Genomic DNA, 26500 nt, shown 5'->3' on the forward strand with positions numbered 1-26500 from the left:
ATGTGGAAATAATATTCTTAAATCATAATGCACAGTATTATATCTGGTTTCGGCGCTTAACATAAGCATTGTTCCTCTCCACTCGGCTATCCAAGTTTGATCACTTTCCCTGAAAGGCTATTCATGCCAACAGCGGAGATTTGTAATATTTCACCAGCATTCATCAGCGACCTTGTTGACTGCACAATGCATTGCAATATACATGAAGGGTTAATGGTGCTTTGCGATATATAAAACGTTTGCTTTCATAATGCCAAGTCTGTTTTCAAAGCGAGAGACGTATTATCCAGATGAAACTTCTTGCAAGTTCTCTCTCTCTCTCTCTCTCTCTCTCTCTTTCTCTCTATCTCTCTCTCTCTCTCTCTGCCTTACTGGTGTAAACAAACGGACAGACACAAGAGCACACACTTATGTAGGTATGATTGTGACTGATTTTACATGTGGTAGTATTTAATTTTAGATGATAAGCCACAAGCAATCCATCAGTATTGATTTCTTTGGTAGCTGTGGAGTGTCTCATTCATTTATAACACAAGCACCTAGCCTAAGAGGGATTCGAACCTCATCTTGCTCGGTTGGTCTGTGTGACACTATATTATATTTATATATATATATATATATATATATATATATATATATATATATATATATATATATATATATGTATATATATGTATATATATGTACACATACATAGTGTAACAGCCAAAAATGGGTGCTGTAGCTCTTTGGTGCAGTATTTGCCTCACATTTGGTAGGTCTTTTGATTGCTCCTGGCCTTAAAGACATTCATTTTTTTGTTATTACCTCCAGGGGAAAGAAGGTTTAGAAGGAAATTATTATATATATATTTATTTATAGAAAATTATATATATATATATATATTTATTTATATATATATATGTATATATATATATATATATATATATATATATATATATATAAAATGACTATTCACTTAAGACAAGCTTTAGTTTTTGAGCACACTGCTCGGAACTCTGTATTCTCATTAAATAAGAATTACGATCTCTATTCGGAAGTAATTAGGTCAATCTTCCCGTCTAAATCCTTCTTCCAGTTTCGAAATAATGAGAGATTTATACGGCTCTCGTAGACAAGATGCGACTGATTGATTGAGAGAAAAAAATGTGAGAGGCTTTCGATACAGTAGTCGGTTTAATTGAATAAAACAAATGGTTTTTTATTGCTTACGAAATAGAGCGTTTTTTTTCACCTTTATAGATAGTAGTTAGATTTGTGTTGTTAGGTGAACTCTGGCTATGAGTATATGTAGCACTTCTGTTTTTTTAACTTAATATTTTGATATGAGTTTAAACGTACCCTCCATCAATATACTGAATTGTTTTCTTATAAGATTGGCGCAAGTATCGTCAGGAAATTCATTGCACATTAATCTTGTTAGTATTCACGGTAAGCAATAATGATCGCGATTATAGCGATTATACAAATGTATAACATTTATCTCTTTCTGTTACTCGCTGAGGAAACCTCATTCAAATTATTCAACGAGTATAAAGAATTATTACATTCGAATACTTCAGCAGCGAGTTCTTGCCTAATGAAAATTCATTTTCGCTGCAATTATGGCGCAAAGTGATACAAACGTCGATGAAAGCACCCAAATTCCATTTTCCTTTACGTACATAATCCACTAAAACAGAACCGGAGCGCCCGGCTCACAGGTCCCGGGCTCTGAATGCCCCCCGTTAAAATGAGGAGATAAAAAATAAATACGAATAATGAGGATGGAATATTATCGGACCCAGACAATGAACCGCGGTTCGATTGCCACCGCTCCTCTAATCAACGACTACTGAACTGAATATACAACTCCATTATGCAGGATATGATGGGGAGACCATTAATTACATACTGCCGCAATAGCCGCCATTCTCTCCGAAGCTCCGAGCTCGAATTTGAATGGAGGGAATGAAGCTTCGTGTGCGACAATGCGCACCGCAGACGAAGTAGAGAATTAGGGTATTCACACAAGAAACAAAGCATCGAACACAGCGAAGCGTGGAAGCTGAATAAGAACGCAACGACAGGATTTCAAGCTAATATGTGGCAACGAGAAACAAATCTTCGAGTTCAGTAACGGAGGTGTTAAACGAAGCTTCGAGCAAGTTAAAAGAAATTTTCAGCTCTTGGGTAAATAGTTTGACACAAAATGATGCAATTTTGTCAGATTAGGTTGGCCTTATGCCAAAACGGTGTCTTCCCCTTCTGAGCAACCCGATTAAAAAACGAAGCTTCGAACTAGGTGACGAATCCGAGTAACGAAGCCTCTAGTTCAGCCATAAACAAAGAGAAGCGGAAAATAGACACCAGCATACTTACACTCCACAGTATATCTGCTGGAATTTCGTTTTCCCTTTTACTGTTATTATCAAACCCATATGGGCATTAAGTAATGACACTTCTCCGAAGGGAATGAACATTTCTTACTATGGGTTTTTATCTCAGTCATATTCTGTACTAATATTAATCAGGGAAGGAAAAACTACTTACCGTAGGTGTCCCTGAGATTTTGCTCTCTCTCTCTCTCTCTCTCTCTCTCTCTCTCTCTCTCTCTCTCTCTCTTCATGCATATAGCGACGCTTCCAAAATTGTCGCTTAAACCTTAAAACAGGTATAAATATAACGTGGGGCCAGACTTACAGTATTAAAATGGACAGCCTTAGAGTACTGAACTAAAGCCAGGTACAGCAAGCAGCAGCTACTTTAAGAATGTCCATTGGTACAACTCATGGTACAGAACTCTCAAGGTTTTAGGTACAGACAATTAAATGCAAATAGACAAGAAAATAATCCATCATTTGATTAACGCATGGCCGCCCACCCTTTATTTATTTATTTTTTTTCTTTGCTCTCAGTAACGAGTTATTCAACTCAAAATATTACAAGAGAAAAAGGAAGGAGTATCGTTATTTTTCTAAAGGGTTTGGATCGCTATACCGAAAGACAGATAGATTTTCACTTTGTTAGATTTAACTAGAGATATATTGATTTCTGCTCGCACGGATGATTTTAAATGCTCTTGGTAACTCGATGGTACCCCTCCATTACGTATTTTTTGGGATGAGGTTGCTAGCCCAATGCCTTTCTTCTTCCTGGATACAACCCCCAGTAAAGTTGGTTATATATCTCCACGCACACGCACGCGCACACATCACATATCATATATATATTATATATATATATATATTATATATATATATATATATATATATATATATATATAATATATATATATGTATATATATATACATACTGTATGTAATTTCTTCATACTTCTTGCACTTGGATCTTAAGGTTTTTTGGTGGCAAGCGTATCCAAAAAGCGCGAAGAATTCGAGAAGTTAAGAGGGCATTGTGGCTATTACAATTACATATGTATCTGGTAAGAAATGACCAGTAGGTTCAACATATATATATATATATATATATATATATATATATATATATATATATATATATATATATATATATATATTATATTAATTTATTTATATTAATCCTTTCAGAACTAAGGACTATATTGTTACAGATGCACTTTTACTGAGTGTTTAAATAATCATCTCTGAATCTGCTTTAGCAGTATTCTATTTCAAACCGTTTTCTTTTATTACTATAGCCTTTTTCTGGCATCGCTCCCCATCCGCTGAAAATAAGACGAAGTTTCATTTAAACATTTTCGCGTATTCGTTGAAGCCATAAATCTCCTGTACTTAGCGAAGATAAATTTAAGGTCGTCAGCTTTCCGTCTGAGTACCAGAGGTAATCTTCAGATGAAGATAATCTTGAAGACGTTAGGTTTTTTGAGAGAATTCCCGTCGTATCCGTACTCGTATCCGTACTTTTGTATACGCTTACTTACTGGTGGACTTTCAGGATTACTGAATATTTCATTTGATATTGAAACATGATTGACTTTATGCACACACACACATATATATATACATACACACAGTATATGTATATATATATATATATATATATATATATATATATATATATATATATATATATATATATATATATATATGATGTGATATATATATGTGTGTGTGTGTGTGTTTGTATGTGTGTATGTACTTGTTTGTATATTATAACCAAGATAGCATTGTTCCAAAGCCTCTCTGTCCTTGATTTGTAAATCATTCCTGAAAGTCATCATCATATCATTTTATCACATCCACTGAATTTATATCGTCTATTTCTCTTTTTCAATGTCAGTGGCGTTAACATCCCGTTATGTAACCGCTACATTATGTAACCGTTACACAAGACATAAATATGATTAAGGTGTTATGTCGATTTTCTGTTACTTAGTTTTTACCTTCTCTTAAAGCCGTGTCTTTGGAAGATTATTATTTTGTGTTATTTGTTGGTTTGACTTTCGGATGTAGGCTGTAGGTTCTGTGATAATTTGAAATTCATGATATTTCCTACAGCACCTCCAACCTCACTCCTTATTTCTGTTTTTATCATGCTGCTGTTTTTTTTTTATCTGTGTTCTATTATCTTAATTCTGTGGGTATTTTTTTCTTGTCTCATCTTCTTCCTCTTTCGTTACGGAACTCATAATCAAATTCTTTAACTCCTGTTTTTTCAGCAGTTCGTTTTCCATTTATTGTTTTTTCAGCCATTCGTTTTCCCTTTATTGTTTTTTTCAGCTATTGTTTTTCCCTTTATTGCTTTTTTCAGCTAGTCCTATTCGTTTTCGGTTTATTATTTTTTCCGCCAATCGTTTTCCCTTTATTGACTTTTCAGTTATTCATTTTCCCTTTATTGTTTTTTCAGCTATTCGTTTTCCCTTTATTGTTTTCTCAGCTATTCCTTTTTCCTTTAATGTTTTTCCCGCTATTCGTTTTCCCTTTATTGTTTTTTCAGCTATTCGTTTTCCCTTTACTACAGATCTGTTGATGACATTCTCTGATTCCTTAGCTTTTTCGTTAGTTTTCTTTTATTACACATCTACACACAATCTTTGATTATCTCATTATTTCAAGTAATTTCTCTGTGTTTTTCTTTATCGATTTCGTTACAATGCTTTTGTCAGCACTTCTTACCCACTGTAACCATGACGCAAGAACCATTATCGACTAAAACGCATGCGAAAGTATTATTATTTCTTTGTTTTCTCTTTGCCTGTGATACTCGTAACGTAACAAAGATACAATAAAAAAAATCAGACAAACAAGAGATTAAACAGGAAGTCATTGAAGACTGACCAGTAAAAGACTAAAGGACTAATGAAGGACTTTAAAACGTAATGTACGTTCACTAGGCAGTAAAATCTTATTTTCCTATATAGTGACCCCATGGGTTTCAACCCGGTGTGTATATACCTTTGCGGCATGTTTAGTACAAGCCCGTTGGTGATAACCGTAAAAACATAAACAAAGGACTGTGAATATCAGAGAGATAATAACCCCCCAAGAAATATTAGTCCTAGATAACGACCCCCGAAAACCCTTGGGGGTCACTATCTAGGAAAGATCCTAGAAATCCTTTTAGAATAATAGAATCCTTCAAAAATAATTACAACGGACATTAAACGACTGTCCATTTCTCAGAAAGAAGCAGTAATGACAAACACACAATAGTAAACTGTTCAAAAGACCAATAAATTTAAACGTTTTGGAATCATTTAACTTATAAAAACTCTTGAAATGCTACAACACTTATAAAATACGTGGTTGGTTAAAATACTCACAAAAGACCTAGAATACTAAACTACTTATGAAAGATTTGGAAGATACTAAAAACTTATAAAGCACTGCTGAAAAACGTCCCTTCTCTAATACACTTAATAAAAGACAACTGTGTGTCTCTAATACACTTAATCAAAGACATCTGTGCGTCTCTGACACTCTTAATAAGAGACGACTGTGTGTCTCTGATACACCTAATAAGAGACGACTGAGCGTCTCTGACACACTTAATAAGAGACGACTGTGCGTCGCTGACACACTTAATAAGAGACGACTCTGCGTCGCTGACACACTTAAGAGACGACTGTGCGTCGCTGTCACACTTAATAAGAGACGACTGTGCGTCTCTGATACTTATTAATAAAAGACAACTGTGCGTCTCTGACACACTTAATAAAAGACAACTGTGCGTCTCTGATACTCTTAATAAAAGACGACTGTGCGTCTCTGATACACTTTATAAAAGACAACAGTGCGTCTCTGATACACTTAATAAGAGACGACTGTGCATCTCTGATACACTTAATAAAAGACAACAGTGCGTCTCTGATACACTTAAAAGACAACAGTGCGCCTCTGATACTTAATAAAAGACAACTGTGCGTCTCTGATACACTTAATCAAAGCAGAAAGATGGGAACGAACTGAGGATCTAAGGATCTGTCTTCCTTGTAATTCAATTGCAAATTGAGCTTTATGGTCCAATTTGCCTTTTAGAAACATCTGTAGTATCTCGCTCCTTTTATGGTCCATTCTTCTTTTGTTTTTCATGTCGGTTGTTATGCTTCTTTGGTCTCTCTCTCTCTCTCTCTCTCTCTCTCTCTCTCTCTCTCTCTCGTCTGATTTTGTTGGTTTCCATGTTCTTGAAAATTTTCCTCTTTTTCTTTTGTCTATTTATTACCCTTGTTTCTTGATAGTTCTCTCTCTCTCTCTCTCTCTCTCTCTCTCTCTCTCTCTCTCTCTCTCTCTCCTGTCTGATTTTGTTTGTTCTGTGCATTCTCTATCTTTCGTCTATTTAGTATCCTGGTTTATTGAATGCTCTCTCTCTCTCTCTCTCTCTCTCTCTCTCTCTCTCTCTCTCTCTCCTGTCTGATTTGTTTGTTCTGTGCATTCTCTATCTTGTTCTATTTAGTATCCATTTTAGTATCCTGGTTTATTCTCTCTCTCTCTCTCTCTCTCTCTCTCTCTCTCTTTATGCATTCTTATTTTAACGGCGCTTCCTGCTGCTTGACTTTATGTTTTCATATGTTATTTCGTAAATTACTTAATGTCATAGTTTTGTGAACACACATATGATTGTTTTGAATTTTGTCTTATTTCTTTCCATTTCATAAACTTTATATTTGGTTTTGCCTTCCTGTGGTTACGAACATATTTTTTCCGCGGAATTCTGAAATATTTACAGAAATTAGTCACTACATGTATGTGAAACAGCTGACAAAATTTCGTCCTTAGAGATACACGAAATAATTGACATGTAGACACGTGCCACTAAAGATACATGAGGTAGTGGCTATAGATTCCTGAAGAAAATTAATGCCTGAACCATTGTTATTGTTGTGCTAGATGGGGTTAATCGTATCTGGTATAAACGTTTTATTTTTCTGTAAAGGAAAACTAGTGTGCCTGCTCTGTTTGTCCGTCCGCACTTCATTCTGTCCGCGCTTTTTTCTGTCCGCACTTTTTCTGTCCACCCTCAGATCTTAAAAACCACTGAGGCTAGAGGGCTGCTAATTGGTATGTTGATCATCCACTGTCCAATCATCAAGCATACCAAATTGCAGCCCTCTGGCTTCAGTAGTTTTTATTTTATTTAAGGTTAAAGTTAGCCATAATCGTGCTTCTGGCAACGATATAGGATAGGCCACCACCGGGCCGTGGTTAAAGATTCATGGGCCGCGTCTCATACAGCATTGTACCGAGACCACCAAAAGAGAGAATTTATCTTTCGGTGGCCTTAATTATACGCTGTACTGGCTGCACAGAAAACTCGATTGCGCTGAAGAAACTTCGGCGCACTTTTTACTTGTTTACTGTTTGTTCAACGTTTCTTTGTAGTCGAAGACTTAGTTCCGAGGTATGCATTCGTCGCTACGTTTATTGCTTTCTTCAAAGCTCTTGTTGATAGTTTCCATTACACCACAATTTCAGCAGACGGAATTGAAAACTCCCGTGTGGAAAATATATTCATTTACAGCGTTGCAACAGGTGAGAAAGCGTATTGTAGTTGTTAATACCATAATACCTTGTAATCTTGTCAAATCAGCCTGTTCTTGTGTTTATTCATCAATTCATTTTCAAGGCAAATGACCGCTTTCAGCTGTCAAAATAAGAGAGAGAGAGAGAGAGAGAGAGCGCGTGGGGGGACCTTTATCGGGAATTAACGTTATGTCATCTTGCAGTAAATAATGTGCTTAGGGAGAGAAAGAGACATTAATATCAAATAAATCGGACGTTTTGACAGAGAGAGAGAGAGAGAGAGAGAGAGAGATGCATTTCTAGCACGAATATGTATTGTCCTCGTGGTCTGATGAGTAGAATTCTTGCGTACCAAGCTGGAGGACACATGCTCGACTCCTGGGCAGTTATATGGGATCCTCCATTGAACGTGACCAAAGGAAACGTTTCCGCATTTATTTCAGTGTGAAACAATACCGTTTCAAAACCATCTTACAATGAACACAATATGAAGCAAACATTTTTTCAAAACCTCCCCGCATTGATTTCAGTCTGAAACAACAGAACTTTATAACTTTTCTCAGCCTCGTGGAGAAGCCGTTATCATTTTCTTAATGAAAAGTCCTTTTGGCAGTCGTTCATCTCCCAAGACGGATCATATCTGACGCCGAAATACATTCCCGCTGATTTGATTGCGACCTGGATTCCCCAGACAGAGATCTCGAGGCTGTTCTTGCATTGTACAAGAAGACGGAACAGATTCAATTTGCAAAGGGGAATGGTTCTTTTTGGATACGTCTTCTCCGGAGGAATGGAATTAACGGGTAGTAAGTTTGGGTTTCCAGACGCAGCGGAGTTCTCGTCCTACGCGGGATTTTCTGAAAGATAGTATCGAAACCTCTTTTTCTCGTTGCCCTTGGCTGAAAAATGCTCTATATAATTTTAAGCCGCCATTGAAATCCTACGAATACAGAAAGATGTCAGTTTAGAGAGAATAACACTTAAGAAATAATAATCTTCAGTCGTTTAAAAGCTTTTCCTTCAGGAATGAAAATGCGGAAATTTATTGTAGATTTTATTTTTCATAATATTTACAAAGCAAACAAGAGCATTTTCGCTGTTTCAATGGTGTTTCCTAGTTAGTAAACCCAAGGGGATGTTGCTTTTAACGACATTCGTGCTTTTAGTGGCGTTGCCCTCGAGTTTGCACATTTTTTTGGTAATTTATATTTCACCTTTTTAGTTTTCTGTAAAAGAAAACTACTGAGATAGCTTGATAGCTTTGTCTGTCCGTCCGCACTTTTCCTGTCCGCCCTCAGATCTTAAAAACTACTGAGGCTAGAGGGCTGCAAATTAACATGTTGATCATCCACCTTCCAATCATCAAATATGCCTAACTGCAGCCCTGTAGCCTTGGTAGTTTTCATTTTATTTAAGGTTAAAGTTAGCCTTGATCGTGCGTCTGGCAACGGAATAGGACAGGCCACCACCGGGCCGTGGCTGAAAGTTTCATGGGCCGCGGCTCATACAGCATATTACTCTGTACAGAAAACTCGAGTTCTTCGGCGCATTATTTACTTGTTTCTTCTGTTGTTGATTTTCACGCATTTGGAGGTCCATTTTCTAAATAGGAATTTATTGTCTACGTATATTCTCTTATACGTTTTGGTTCTTCATATATTATGTTGAAACATTGTTTCAACATGATCGATATTTACTCGTGGTATGTATATATATATATATATATATATATATATATATATATATATATATATATATATATATATATATATATATATATATATATATATATATATATATATATATATATTATATATATATATATATATATATATATATATATATATATATATATATATATATAATCGTGTGTATGTGTGTGTGTTTATCAGCGCTTTGGCAAGTTTCTCTTACTAGATGCCCCAAGAGAAAGTACTAGTGTTGTTCCAAATACTAATACAGATTTTAGTAGTAGTGATATGGGCAAACCACCAAGCGTAGACGGAGTCCTTACAAATTTGGTACAAACTTGAAAACACAATTTTTTCGCTCAGGAAAATATTCTTAGCAATAAGATCGTTAGGAAATCTGCTAAAATAGAATTCATTTCTTTGTCGACTTCTTTTTTGCCTTTGCCGACTGTGTTGTTGATAAACCAATTGTGCTAAGACGCTTCCAAAAGACTGCCAGTAGATTTGATTTAACAGTAATTCGGAAGGTGCGTGAATGGCAAATCCAGTATTCAGATTGTTCTTCTATTTTTGCTTCTATTCTTGACCGAATTTTTTTTATAATGACTTGAAACGTTTCATTTAGTAAAGGTGAAGAGACCAACTGATCATCACGGCGAAAACTATGAACAAGATAGCGTATATACATACGTACTATATGCACACAGACATGTGTGCATGTGTAACGTATGCATTTTACTGAATGTAATTTACAGTCACAATAAAGTGATGGCATTCATTATGAGTAAGCATACTAGAAAATACATTCGTATGCTGTATCTAAGTGTCATTGAACAGATATAGAGAATAATTTGAACTTAAGGAAATAACTCATTCAATAGAAGTAAAGAAATATCGTCATATATATCTTCAGAGGAATTCCTAAATATATTAAAAAATAATTATTCACAAGAAATAATGAAATATTTCAGACCTGAGAAAATGAACTGCTTTTGTTTTCGGAAGCAGTTACGCACGCACTTAGTCCCGAGAGAATATATAACTGACATGCAGTTAGTCAGTGAGAGTTTCGACCATTGGACCAGAAAAAGAAAAGAAATGGAGAGAGGGGAATGTCCAAATGCCGTGACTCCGACAGAGAGCATCAACGCGCTTATTCAGAAGTTTTTCATAACTTACTCTTTCAGTGTTGGTGTAAAATTGCATTCATTTTCCCCCAAAGGCACTTTTTTCTCCTCGCCATGTTTTTGCAAGTGGATGTCGACGTCGAGGACAGAGAGAGAGAGAGAGAGAGAGAGAGAGAGAAACTTTTAAAAATTCCGAGTCTTTCCCGATGACATTCCTTTTTTCTGTTTTCTTTTTCAAACCTTGCCATTTTACGCCAGGATGAATCCAAGAGGTCAGCTGATACATTTTTTTTTATTTCTAGAGGTTTTCTTTCTTCCTTTGTTTAAATGGTGAAATTATTTTTTTTACATTTTTTTAATAAATTTTGTATTTTATCTCAACGTACTGTAGTTTTGAGAGGTTTGACCAATATCCTTTTTATTGCTTTGAAAGTGCATTTTCTCTTTTTATCGAGATGGCCGGTTAGGGAAAAGCAATGCAAATTACAGTATTTCATTGTCACTATAGAATATGACATGGAGAAAATTAATATGTATTAATGTTTGTTCTATTAACGATTTTCCATCTAAATGGGTTATTCGTAATATCTGTGGAATTTATTTCAAGGTGAAATTTTACAATTATAGATACGCAACTGGTAAACTCCTTTCACTCTGTAATGAAACAGACCTTTATTACTTAATAGAAAATGTGTGTTTATAAAGGGCTTGTTCTTAGCTAGTGTCCCCAAACACAGGAGGCTGATATATATATATATATATATATATATATGTGTGTGTGTGTGTGTGTGTATATATACATATAAATCTATGTATATGTATATATTACTGTATATATATATTTATATATATTCACAATTAGATAGATGGATAAACATAGGCTCAACATTAAGTGAACCAAAACAACGAGCTGTGGCAAATGCAGAACTCTCAGATATACGCATTTCACATGAAAAATGGTCAGTCATAGAACAAATTGTGAGCAGTAAGGAAATATATGACAAACATGAAAGTATAAAAATAAATTCGCTCCATTTATTAAATGATTTCTCTTTCATTCGGCTGACGGTATATACCTCGTACAATAGCAACCAGATGGGATTTTATATTTAAATCCCGCAAGTATAGAAAATCCTTGTTCACCTTAGCCATTGTGTTATGAAAGTGCAATTAAGCCAGACCTTTGTCAGAGTCTTTATTTAGGCTCGTTTTTATTGAACATCCTGCCTAGTTTGACACACTTCATTGCTTCCTTTCTTGTGGTTTATATACAGTATATATATATATATATATATATATATATATATATATATATATATATATATATATATATATATATTATATATATATATATATATATATTCCTTTGTTAATAAGTATTTGCTCAAACCATCGCCATGAACTTTATTACCTTAGCTTCTCCGGGAAAATACATTTATATTTATTATTTGTTAGTACTTTTGCAAATCATGCCCCGCATATACTGTTAGAACTGTTTTTACAATTCCTTTCAACATACACATTTTCCAAACCAAATTAATTCCGCTTATTTATAGCAATGGGTAGCATGCATGTACAACCTCAAACACACACACATACACACATACATACACACACATATATGTATATATATACCTAAACACGTACACATACATATACATATACATATAATTACAGTCTTTTTCCTCCCCGAAGACTAGGAAAAGTTATAACCTAAAAAGATTAAAGGAGAAAATGTTGTTGGTGCTCTTTCGGTTTTCGTTTTCAACTGAAGGTAAATTTTTTTGTCCTAAATTTTTTTTTTTTTTTTTTTTTTTTTGCTGAACTAATGGTTATAACTGTAAAGCTCTCTTTTCACTTTCTTCCCAGTTTTGTATAATTCTGCAAAATATTTTACTATTCACGTATTATTTTCCTTTTTACACGTAACAAATTCCATTTTTTATTTAATTGCAAAGATTTATTTCCTTCTTGCTCAATCCCTCATTACCATTTTCTCTCATTTTTCATTTTCATCTGTTACGTAGGCACATGTATTTTTTTCACATACATTTTTTTCTGCCTTTTCATGGCACGGCTGATGAATCCTTTTAACTCTGGCGGAAGTGATGTTTTCCATGTAACTATTACGACTGAAATGGGCTTTCGAATTATTAGGGCAAGTGAACAATGTTTTTTTTATCAAAATGGACGGAAAATCTGGTAATGGTAAAGTGGACGTGCTACAGTATGTATATATATACATATGTATATATATATATATATATATATATATATATATATATATATATATATATATATATCTTCTTCTTCGTCTTTAACGTATTTTCCCATTATTATATGGGGTAAGCATGCCTTCTTTTGAAGGACTTTGATTTGGCGGTGGGGTAGGCCGTAGCCTCGATCGGCTGCCCTGCCTGACATCGCTTAGACCCCGGTAGCGAATATATATATATATATATATATATATATATATATATATGTATGTATGTATATATATATGTGTATATATATATTACATATGTACATGCAATATGTATATATATATATATATATATATACATATATACATATATATAATGTGTGTATATATATACAGTATATGTATATATAATAAAAATATATCTTTGTGTTTGTGTTTTTGGGTAGATGCTGCTGGAAAGAAAAAATTAAATATTACTCAAATTAATAAACCACAAAACAGAACGCAAAACACTGGTATGAAGTTGAAAAACAGAAATAGTCAAATTAGTTCACATAACGTTATGCATGAGTCAGCTGATACATAACAGTCTGTTTTTATAATTTTATATAAGTTTATGGTCATTTCAAGTGATTATTTCAGGTAATTTTAACATTTTATTTTAAGAAATCCAGTAACTTATAAACTTTAATATAGTTCTTGATCAGCATTAAAAATTAGACGCTTGTTAAGATAGTGAAGTACCGAGAGAAGAAAAACAAAGGTTAGCAACAGAATGTTAATGATTCCCTGCATCGTTGTGCACATTTGTGAGTCAATTTCACACAAGCATGCGATGTGTATACATTTCAACTCAGGAAGAAAAGCAGGACTGGATGAAAACGTTCCCTTGCAACGTGCGTAGCTTTTTAGCCTAAAAGAATAATTGCGGCAGGCGCCATGGCATTCCAAGTTGACTCCTTCGCAGCTGTCGCTGTAAACACACACACAAACACACACACACACACACACACGCAGGATGTTCTCGGCCTAACGCATTACGTAGTCCTACAGAGTATGTTGTAGATACGGGACGTGATAGCGGAGGGGCAAATGAACTGCCGGACGAATGAACAACTGTGCCTGGCGCCATATTGTTCTAAGATGCCTCTTTATTAACGTCACCGTAGAGACTCTCACAGTATGTTCTTCGTTTAACTGACTACAGAGAGTGTCCTACAAGGCGGAATTATAGTCTTACAGGGCAAGCTGAGGGCGAGTGGGGTCAAGCTGGACCACCAGTTTGGTTGTTGGTTTACAAGCTCTGGGATCATCTATATTTTTCAATTGACTGATAATGTTTTCGTTAAAGGATTACTTCAAAGAATATATTACAGTATATATATATATATATATATATATATATATATATATATATATGTGTGTGTGTGTGTATTTATGTATATATGTGTGTAGATGGAAAGTGATAAAAACATTATTAACTGGCTCGAATCTCTTTGAGAGTTGGAACCGAAACTCATGCTTGTATGTTTGCTTTTTACTTGTAAGTGATATGAAACTTCATACAGGACTTAGGCCATGATATATATATGTATATAGACGTACATACATAGTTATTATATATATATATATATATATATATATATATATTTAATGTTTATATATATATATATATATATATAATGTTTATATATATATATATATATATATATATATATATATGTATATATATATATTTTAATGTTTATACTTTTGTCTTATAATTTAATGTGATATCGGGTTAAATACATCAGCTTAACGAAATGTATTCCGAAATATTGCCATGAGGAGTTTTAGCGTGCAGCAGAAGATGAAAAAACCGGGGGGGAAAAATACTGAAATTTTCAGAAGCGCATTTTATATATATATTTTTTTTCGTCATGGTGAAATGAAGCCATTTTTCGTATAACTCTAATAGGAACAGAAATCCGATTACAGTGCATCAATATATTGCTGAAATGCACAAATAAATAAATATTCATCGAATGTTTATTGTAGCTTTGCCCCCTCTTTTGTAGGATATGTGGAAATATTGACCGTTCGAATAATTAAAATGTTGTTGTTTGAGTGTACTTGTGCGAACGTGTGTTTTTATGCTGTACTGAAAGTAGCTTCGTTAATTTTTGGTGCTTTTGTCAACATCAGTCATATTTCCTAATCATTTTTCATCAATGCTAATGAATACCGTTATTAACATTGTCGTTATCGTTTTGGCAACCCTCATTATAATCATGGTCGTTGTTTTGATGCCACATTAACACTATTATCATTATGATTATTGTCATTCATCCACATTATCATTATTATTATTATCATCCATAAACGTTGTCATTATAATTATTATCATTCATCATTGTTATTATCATTATGGTATAATTCATCAACATTATTATCAATCTATTTGTTATCACACATCAACATAATTATCATTCCTCATCATTATTATCACTATAATTATTATCATTCATCAACATAATTATCATTATAGTTATTATCGTTCATCAACATTACCATCATTATAATTATTATCAAACATGCTGTTTATTTGAAGCTGTATGGCGACTTGGGAGAAAATAACAAAATTAAATGGAAAGTTCAGTTTCACTTTTTAAAACAAAATAAAACGTCCTCTTGAATGCAAACCCATAAATTATGGGGCCATTTCGTTTGTCTGGGTACATTTCGTGGACAAACGAAATGGCACCATTAGTTAGGGGATTGTTTAATTAAACAAATGACAAAGCACCATTGGATTTAACTAAGAGGTGAAGGAGAGCCGTTTCCTACTTTTAGAAAGAGTTCTCAATGTAAAGAAAGTTTATTATTATTATTATTATTATTATTATTATTATTATTATTATTATTGTTATTGTTCTTGTTGTTGTTGTTGTCCTTTGTTTTTGGTATTTGAGAGATAGGTTGTTATTATTATTATTATTATTATTATTATTATTATTATTATTATTATTATTATTATTATTATTATTATTATTATACCCTCTTTTTTATAAAAAGTTAAAATTTTTCTAAAATAAAAAACTACGATGGTATTACTATTATTGTTGTTATGTTATTATATACAATACGGACTTCTATATAGGGGTCAGTTCGAAAAGACTTATTCATGAAGAAAACTGCACAGCATAAACCGTGCTGTAAAAATGAAAGTGAGCTGAATAAAGACACAATTGGCAAATAAGATAAACTGCAATAGAAAAAGGAGGAACACAGTAGTTGTAGGCGCGCAGGCTATAACTCACCCTCCAGTTCGTGAAAAGTAATTAAACACGGCCACAGAGAAGTCAGAAACGGAATGGGTGCACTCTTGTTGTCGCACACCTTTTGTAAATAATGGGCACATGAGCAAAAGGTTGTCATATTTTAGGCTTCGTAATTCTCTGCTAGAAACATGTGCTGTGTGGAAAAAAGAGATAGTTGTCAAATTTGGATTTATGTAAAATTTTACTTGTTTAATGAAATTTCACATGAAATTTAACATTCAAAATTTCATATGAAACTTAATTTCGTATGAAATTTTATTTAACATGCAAAATTTCACATGAAACTTAATTTCATATAAAATTTAATGTGACATGCAAAATTTCATATGAAACTTAATTTCATAAAAGATTTTATTTAACATGCAAAATTTCATATTAAACTTAATTTCGTAGAAAATTTTATTTAGGATGCAAAATTTCATATTAAACTTAATTTCGTATAAAATTTTATTTAACATGGAAAATTTCATATGAAACTTAATATTTTATTTAACCTCAAAATTTCATATGACACTTAATTTCGTATAAAATTTTATTTAACATGCAAAATTTCATATGAGACTTAATTTCATATAAAATTTTATCAAACGTATTTATCGCTAAATATGTTAATAGAAAAAGGTTTTTAAATTAGCGTACCTGCTTCTTATCGTCATTTTGAAATTGTCAAGAGAGGATTAAATAAACACTCATTGTTTTTATATATTTCTGAACAAACAAAATCAAGCCTTCAGAGTCTTCCGCATCTTGCTTGCCTAGAACCTCGTTGTTTTAATCGAATGAAAATTTTAACTCGAATATTGCATAACAAAAAGTCCTCGCTGATTATTGTCAATTTGTGCACCAATGCCGTAACATGAGGCTTTTATATGATATTAACTGGAAGCTCGTTAGGACGGTAATTAATGGCATTAACATTTAATATCCTTTCTATGTTATTTACGGTAAACAAGTTGATCATCAATGAACCTGAAATTATAAACATTTAATTTTTTTCCGTTACGATGATGATCGTAGAACATTGATTTTCAGTACAGTATATATATACTGTATATATATATATATATATATATATATATATATATATATATATATATATATATATATATATATGTGTGTGTGTGTGTGTGTGTGTGTGTGTGTGTGTGTGTAAAGAAAGCGTGTGTGTATTATATTAATACATGTGTGTATATGTATATATATATATATATATATTAATACATGTACATATATATATATATATATATATATATATTTATATATATATATATATATATATTATATATATATATATTATATATATATATATATATATATATATATATCACATATATATTAAATTGCGGTAATTCATCCACAGGACCCGCCAGTGGATGAATTATTAACGCCCTGGACTCTCACTTTGAAAGACAGGGGTTCGGTCCCGATGTGAGTCAGAAATTTATTTCAGTGAAACACGTTCCCATGTGTTCATTTTCAAATATTTATACGCATATGTTTGTACGTGTGGGCATCTATGTATGTATTTATGTATGTATTTATGCATGCTTGTGTAATCACACAGTACATAAGCCAGTCTTTCGCGACACTTGAATGCCCGCATAAAAAGGACTTTGGACTGCCACCCACTCCAGCCCACAAAATACAATATTACCTGATTCATGCATACCTGACGTTTGTCAGAAAGCAAACCCGATGTTATGGAAGGGAATTCCAAGAGCCAGGAACGAACACATTCCAAATCATTGGTATTTGGCCTTGGGACGGAATGGGAATGTAGTGTGCGTCTCGCCAAATGGAATTATTGGATATACATCAGTTGTCACTTCAACTGAAGGATTTCAAATAATCGGAAATTCTTAGGCGTTTGATTTTTTTATGAGGGTTATTCATCATTAGATTTATATTTTGCATTGAAGTTTGCCGAAGATTTTATGTTTTGTGTTGCGTATCATAGTTTGCTGAAGATTTGATACTTCCTATGTTGCAATATGTGTTCTGTATTTTATACTTAGAAAAGGATCGATGATATCTCACGTAGCGCATCGTGCAGTTTATTTCTCTTCAATTCATTCCGCTTTCCAACAGGCCCTTTGGGATGACGTTGCCAGCTCCATGCCTACTCCTCCATTCCCGAAGGACTGACACATAGCGGATAGGTGTGAATGTTTGGTTTCCAATGGTCTTTGTGTTCGTTTGTTTTGTCCTCTTAGTATTTATTGTAAATTTCTACCATTGCGTATCAGTCCCCTGAAAATGTAAGTATAAAGACGAGGCCGGTCATGGCTTACTCCCCGTGTTTCATTTTCCCTGTTGCATACATGCATATGTAAATCATGTGTCAGATTATAATTGTGTGTAATATATATATATATATATATATATATATATATATATATATATATATATATATATATATATATATATATATATATATATATATTATATATATATATATATATATATATATTATATATATTTATATTGTATACACACATATACATTTATATATATATGATATATACATGTATTTTACATACATATACATATACAGTATATATGCATATGTATATGTTTATATATACTGTATATATATATATATATATATATATATATATATATATATATATATATATATATATATATATATATATATATATATATATATATATATATATATGGCAACTTTTTCCCTGCATTCAGTACCAAAGTCAGCCTTCAACTTTCTGTTTTCTTTGCCTTTATCATCATTTACTCTCTTTCTCTCTCTTCTCTCTCTCTCTCTCTCTCTCTCTCTGCCAAAACATGCTGTGTGCTCAGAGACCCTAATGGAATAATAGCTGGTCGTCATTGGAGGCAGAGGTGCCATTTACCAAACGCCCGAAATGCCATTCGGAGATTAGTATTTGCTAGTGAGACACTGAAGCAGTCATGTAGAATTACCTGTTAAGACAAACACTGAGAGAGAGACAGACAGAAAATTTCTTATTGAATCGAAATGGCCTATGACTAGAGCATTTGTGAAACTGCGTATGTTTCTCTAGGTTTGTTTGCTTGAGCGAAGAGAGAGTAGGTTTCTTTGCTTGAGAGAGAGAGAGAGAGAGAGAGAGAGAGAGAGAGAGAGAGAGAGAGAGAGAGAGAGAGAGAATTCAGGCAGTGAAGGGAACATAACACTAAGAAACAGACAGGTTGAACATTTGAAGTTTCCGGATATGAGGATGCTTTTTAAGAAATGAGATTGTTCACAATATTACGGTTATTATTTCCCCTTGATGGTAAATCCTGGATGATCCCTTATATCGTAAACATATTCTCATAGCTCTTACACTACAAAAACACCATTAAATGCTTAATGAAACACAGACTTTATAACGAACACTCTCGCACATTTAATATATTTTCCATGGCGTTCTTCCCAAATAAAGAAGCTTACGCAGCGTGTCGGAAGAGGATTTGTCATTTTTCACCAAAATTAACTCAGTTAGAAAACTAAAACTGATAAAAGGGGTTTTCCAGTCCTTCTACGGTGACCTTTCAGGCATCAACAATCTCATCAGTTCATGTTAAAAGACAGTAGCTATTTATTACTGAAAATGAAATTGCCTTAAGGAACAAGTTTGCACAAAACCTTAAGCTTAATTAACGGGGTTTATATTTTCATTTTATACTCATTTATCTGCAATTACTTAAAAGTAAGTTAATTACATCTTAAGCAAGTTTACACAATACTTTAGCTTGATCAGTAACTAACACATCCCTGAAATTACTTAAAAAGAAGTAAAGAATTACCTGAAAAGAAGTAAAGAGTTACTTAAAAAGAAGTAAGGAATCACTTAAAAAGAAGTAAAGACTACTTAAAAAGAAGTAAAGAATCACTTGAAAAGAAGTAAAGAATCCCTTAAAAAAGAAGTAAAGAAACACTCAAATTAATTTGAGGCCTTTACCCGTCCCTACAATATCCATGAATGGATTCAGAATTACAACAAAAATGTGAAAGAATTAATTAATAAGACCCTAACCCCCGTTATGATATCCATTATTGCAATTTGCAGTTTATCATCTGTTGCAAGTATAAACGTATGCAGCCTCACAAATGAGGGACAGATGTCCATCCCTCTTGTGTGCGTGTCAACAAATGTCAGTGGGTCATTGCCAGCAGTAATTAATTCCAGCAATTACGTGTCTCGAACGCCGTTCTCTGATTGATTCAAGTTTTATCTTACAATGATTCGCCTCGCATTTGCGTTATTAGACAAGAATTGCTAATTCTAAGTGATTTCCATGCGTTATGATGCATATAACTTTGGAGGATTCTTCTTTCAAAATGTGCTTGGATTTTTATTTTGGACCACCACTCTCTAGTTTCTTCTCCATTTGTGATGAAAATGATTTAGTGCCTCAAGGAGAATAATTTATTGTAAACTTTCTTAAAACCAGTTTAAATTTCAGATGAGTCCAGTATTGATTAATTAAACAATGTTTGGCAATTTAAACATCAAGTTTTAACATCTATGCCTCAGACAGGCTTCATGTCCGCTTCTTGTAACTCTGTCCTTTAATTTGGAATCTTCCGTTTATTTGAATTCATGTGTGGGTTGAACCGAGGGCGAATCAGGTAAATTTGCCCTTTTTTATGCTTTAATGCTTCTTTCTAAAGATAATTCTTCCACTGTTTAACAGTTATTTGAGCGAATTGCAATTATCCCATCCAGCAGGCTCACTCCATTTAAGCAAAGCTCATTTTGTTACGTCAAGAACCTCACCATATTGCAATCTGCTCATCAAGTTTTCGAGCATTCTTTCTCTCCCTGTCTCTAGATCTGTTTCCCCTATTCAAGGAGATTACGTCATATCACCTCTTGTAGAATAAAATAACTCTCTTTTTTTTATGCCCTTATGCCTCATGAGATGTAGGAGCCTCTTTTTGCTTTTGTGGTCCCCAACTGTTTCAGTAAATATCCTTTAAAGTGAAATATATGTAGCTTCTCCTGTGCTTGGATTCTCCGACTTTTTCTCGTTGCCATTGTCGCTGAATTCTACTTATTGCTTGTGTCCCTAACGCCTTCTGCTCCATTTTTACTTTTCTGTTAAAGAAAACTGTTGTGCCGACTTTGTCTCTTCTTCCGCACTTTTTTCTGTCCGCACCTTTTTCTGTCCGCCCTCAGATCTTAAAAACTACTGAGGCTAGAGGGCTGCAAATTGGTATATTGAACATCCACCCTCCAATCATCAAACATACCAAATTACAGCCCTCTAGTTCGAGTAGTTTTTATTTAATTTTAGGTTAAATTTAGCCATAATCGTGCATCTGGCAACGCTATAAGCCAGGCCACCACCGGGCAGTGGTTAAAGTTTCATGGGCCGCGGCTCATACAGCATTATATCGAGACCACCGAAAGATAGATCTATTTTCAGTGGCCTTAAATATGCGATGCACAGAAAACTCGATTGCGCCGATTGCACCGAAGAAACTTCGACGCATTTTTTACTTGTTATTTATCATGTTTAGTTCGCTTTTCTTTCCTTTATCCTTCCCACTTATTTTTGTTCTTAGCCCATGTCCCTTCCTGTCCCTCTGTTCTCTCATTTTTTAACAATCAACCGTCCCGGAACCCCAAAATAACGGTACATTCCGCCGAGTATCTCCTCAATGGCGAAATACCAGCGAACTAACTGAAAATTCGAGTTTCCAAGCTCTTTAAGAAGAGGAGTCTTAATTCTGCCGCCAGATGGTGGCAGTCAAGGCGGGGCTGTGTCAAGGCCATAAAAGATCTGAGAGATTTATCGAGGGATTCTGTCAACTTCTCGAAAATTCAAGTGAGAAGAAACTCGAGCAGTTTAAACGATTCTTAGAAGCTTGTTTATTCACTATACTTGAAAATTTTTGATGTAGTAGTAATGGTTGATGTTTTTTTTTTTTTGCATAAGTAACTCTTCTAGGGATTTTTTCTATTAAGTGCATATATATATATATATATATATATATATATATATATATATATATATATATATATATATATACACATGCATACATACATACATACATTATGTACATACATACATACATATATAGGCATATATATATTTCAGTACTGTAATGAAGTTTTGATGTAATATATAATTATAATTAAATATATAATTATATATACATATACATACATACATATATATATATATATATATATATATATATATATATATATATATATATATATATATATGGTTGCGTGCGTGTAAAGCAGACAATACCACGTGAAAACTGACGTTTGTAATAATGTTCTTCCTTGGAGATTTGAACCTCCGGCCACTGGATTATCACGCCAATGCTTAAACCACAGAGGAACAAAAGAAGAGAAACCAGATATGCAGCTTCATATATGGAATCACGACGGTTACCACTGCATCCCCAATTACTGTTTGACGCCTCCTCGCCGTGCCAGCTTTGGCCAACTGCTTCTCCAAGGAGGAGGTTATTGTTCAGAAGGAGGATCAAATACCTCCATTCACTGCTGATGGGGAGAGGATGAGGTGCAACCATAGTTAGAGGTGCAGTCGTGTCCGTTATGTTGCCATGCATATGCAGTTGCATATCTGGTTCCTTATGTCTTATGCGCTCCATGGTCTAAACTATTCATTGTTGATCTGCTGCGTCAGTGGTCGCCATTTCAAATTCCCAAGGAGGAGGGTATTGTTAACACGTATCTATACGCAGTATATATGTGTGTGTGTGTTTGTTACCAATAGCCTCCTATGTCGAGATGGTATCTATTCCCAGCAAGCAAAAAGCTGAAAGACAAATTTTTTAATGGAATAACGAAACGAGAGACACGTGCATTTGAAAACGATCCTTTCAAGATTATTCTTGTAAGAGGCAGCCTCAGACAGTAATATGACCTTTGCCAGGCTGAGAAGAAGAGAAAAGAAAGAGATCTTGAAAAGCTGTTGCTTTGACAAATTTGCTGATATCTAAATTCTCATTTTTCCCCCAAGCATTGGGAAATGCAAAGTTGGGCACTATTTTTCTAAGGTGTTTAATCCATATAAAAGTATTAAAATAGCTGTATATCAAAAGGGGGTAGGGTGTCAGGGCAGCTTATAGATAATATTCCTCAGGTAACTACAGATCAAATACACGCGAGATAGATAACGGTAGCTTTAACGTAAAAAACAATCATTATGTACCCATATAACGGGAAGCTACAAGCTTGAGCAATACTAAACATATACAGTAACAAATGATAATTACTGATTCACTCAGCAATTTTAAAGGAATATAAAAACAAACAAGAGAGCAAAGTGGTTAGCAGTAGCAATAGTTTTCAGCAACGATGATTAAAGTAAGACTTTGCTTGAACAGTTACTTAAAACAAGAAGTCTGCTTGACCAATTCTCACTTTCAGGCAAGAATCATCAAAGCACAACGTTATTTTTGAGGGAAAGGTAAAGAGAAAAGGAGGTGGGGATGAGGGGAGGAGGAGGGGGGGGAGATGAATGCTCGAGACTAATCAGTATTCAACGGACGCCACTAAATGGGTATGCAAATGCTGTAATCTCAGGACGCTATTAAAGACTTTTTTTTTAATAATTTATTTATTGCTGAAGACAGTGGCTGTCCCCTGATTCTGTGGTTGTCTGTGTGTGTATGTGTGAGTGTTTTGTGTGTATGTGTGTGCTGTGCGTGAAACAGACAGACAGACAGAGACGGAGAGGAAGAGAGACACGTGTGTGTTTGTGTGAGACAGACAGAAAGACAGACAGAGACAGAGAGGAAGAGAGAGACATACATTAAGGCTGGGAAAATGTGTGCATGTTTATATATATAGTTTTATTTATAACATTCCACAGCACATATAATTATTAAATGCGCAACACATTTGCGCAGGAAATCAAGCAAATGAATAAAAAATAGCACCAATTTGCCACTCGCAGACAGACTGCGCATAGATTGCTGCTTTATAAGTATCTCAGAGTGGATTTGCATAATTCCCCTCTCCCTTCCCCCAGCTTTGAGCCGAAGGGTTAAATCATGTCAAGGCCGGGGCCCACTGACTTCCTTCAATAATTCTTCCAAGGGCATAAATCTTCTTTCGTCAAAACATCAGCTCCCAAGGGTGATGGACGTCACACGCCGGGGTCGCAGGACCATCAGGAGGAGAAGGAAGAAGGAAAGAGCAGAAATTGGGCAAAAACTGAAATTGTGAGAGGAGGAGGAGGAGGAGGAATGCAGTGGATCTCTGTCCCCGGCGGAAAAGTTTCCCTCGAAAATGGTGTTTTCTGACGAGGTGGCTCTGCAAAAGTTGCTTTATTGCACCTGCAGTGAATAGGATGAGACTTTAAATGCAAATTTCTTGGTACAGCAGGAATTGCGCTTTAACATTTTCTTTTTTATTATTATTATTATTATTATTATTATTATTATTATTATTATTATTATTATTATTTGTTCTTCATTTTTGGTGGTGGTGAAAACACCTTTTGGTGATAATGTTTGTGTAGTAATATGTCAGATATTTGTAACTTTTTTATTATTCATTTTAATATTTTTAGAATAATACGTCAAATATTTATGACCTTGTCAATGTTCCAAGTTGAGCGAGGTCTGAGTATTTCTTGAATATGCTTCAGATTTACCCTTTTTTTATAAGGGGGTTAGAATGGAGGGCTGGAATGGGGGAAGAGTCGAAAGGTGAGAATGATCAACCATCTGTTTACTTTCCACCATAGACAGAGCTAATTAATTTTCTGTGCATGATCAATGGGGGATGGTCTCGACACTCTGCTTCGTCTTTTACTCAAAGTGAAACCGGCATGAATTTATTATCTCGGAAGTATTCAGCTCTGTGATGCAACTAAACCTGACCAATGCAATGCAATGACTGCGACTTTCCTATTATTATTATTATTATTATTATTATTATTATTATTATTATTATATTATTATTATTATTATTATTTCGGTACGTCCAGATAGGAACTTCATTCTACGTTTTGTCAACATTCCAAAATGGTATGCAAAATAAGACCTTCCATTGTGGATGCATATGAAGCAGGAATAATTGCCTTGAATGAGATATATGTTTAACGGTTTTATTTAGTGGCTTTTAGAGGTAAAATGTTAGCAAAATTTAGACAAAATTTAAAGTGTATAATATATACATATATATGCACGTTTATACATTTATATATATATATATATATATATATATATATATATATATATATATATATATATATATATATATATATATCTATATGTATATATATATATGTGTGTGTATATATATATATATATATATATATATATATATATATATATATATATATATATATATATAAATGTATAGTTATAGATATTCAGGTAATCTGTCGCCACCATCATAAGAAAAATCACAAAAAGCAAAATAAAATTCAAAATGCCTTTTCGTGGAAAAAATAATTTCTCCTCAAATGCAATTTAATGTACTGGATGGCAAGAGTCCTGAGCCCCTCTTCATTAATGGTTGTCCAGGAACATATAGGACGAGTAAAAGAGCTCCTCCTCTTCCTCCTCTTCCTCCTCCTCTCTTTCCTCCTCCTCCTCCTCCTCCTCCTCCTCCTCCTCCTCCTCCTCCTCCTCCTCCTCCTTCTGTTCCTCCTCCTTCTTCCTCTTCTGCTGCTAGCAGTGTTCTCTTCTGATAGGAACAAAAAATAGATTTAGCAAGTGAATTTGAAAGTTTTCTGCGAACTCCATTAGCGGACAAGTTGGTTAGGTGTCTTTCGGAAGAGACGGGATGGGAGAGATCTGGGAGAGATAAAGCAAGAATGAGATGCGGAGGTTCTTAGAGATACAAGATCTTCGAGATGGAGATCTGTGGGATGGAGTAGGCTGTGGGTGGGGGTTGGGGCGGGGGAGAGAAGATGCGCGTGTTAGGGCGTTCTTGTTCAGAAGGGAAATCTTTGAATATCTCTTTATCGGTTTATCCTGTTGGTGCAATATCTTACTTTTATTAGACAGAAGATGATAATGTTTGTTATTTATGTTTGGAAATTTCGGTGTTTTTTATCAGTTATTTTGTTTTCCCATTTCCTTCATGCAAGATGTCGTATTTTGTCGTATTTTAATGAACGTGAAACGTTTATTTTCCCCAAGCAAGGCGCCTCTTTATTTTCCTGATGTAAGTCCAGTGGAAATATAAATTTAAGTTATGGAATCTTCCGGCGATAAATGATCGAACAGTAT

General features: G+C 34.0%; 1 long non-coding RNA gene across 2 annotated transcripts in view; it reads left to right on the plus strand.

Moving 5' to 3' along the window:
• Positions 1–26500, plus strand: part of LOC136846403 (uncharacterized) — a 103697-nt gene that overhangs the window by 60210 nt on the left and 16987 nt on the right. The window contains exon 3 of one of the 2 annotated variants that reach the window (XR_010855372.1): positions 18370–18555. The exons of the other annotated variant lie outside the window; for it this stretch is intronic. This is a non-coding gene — a long non-coding RNA (uncharacterized lncRNA). Of the gene's footprint in view, positions 1–18369; positions 18556–26500 lie in introns of those variants that run through there. 2 annotated transcript variants of the gene reach the window in all.

This window comes from Macrobrachium rosenbergii, chromosome 15 (genome assembly GCF_040412425.1).
Source record: "Macrobrachium rosenbergii isolate ZJJX-2024 chromosome 15, ASM4041242v1, whole genome shotgun sequence".
Lineage (NCBI taxonomy): Eukaryota > Metazoa > Arthropoda > Malacostraca > Decapoda > Palaemonidae > Macrobrachium > Macrobrachium rosenbergii.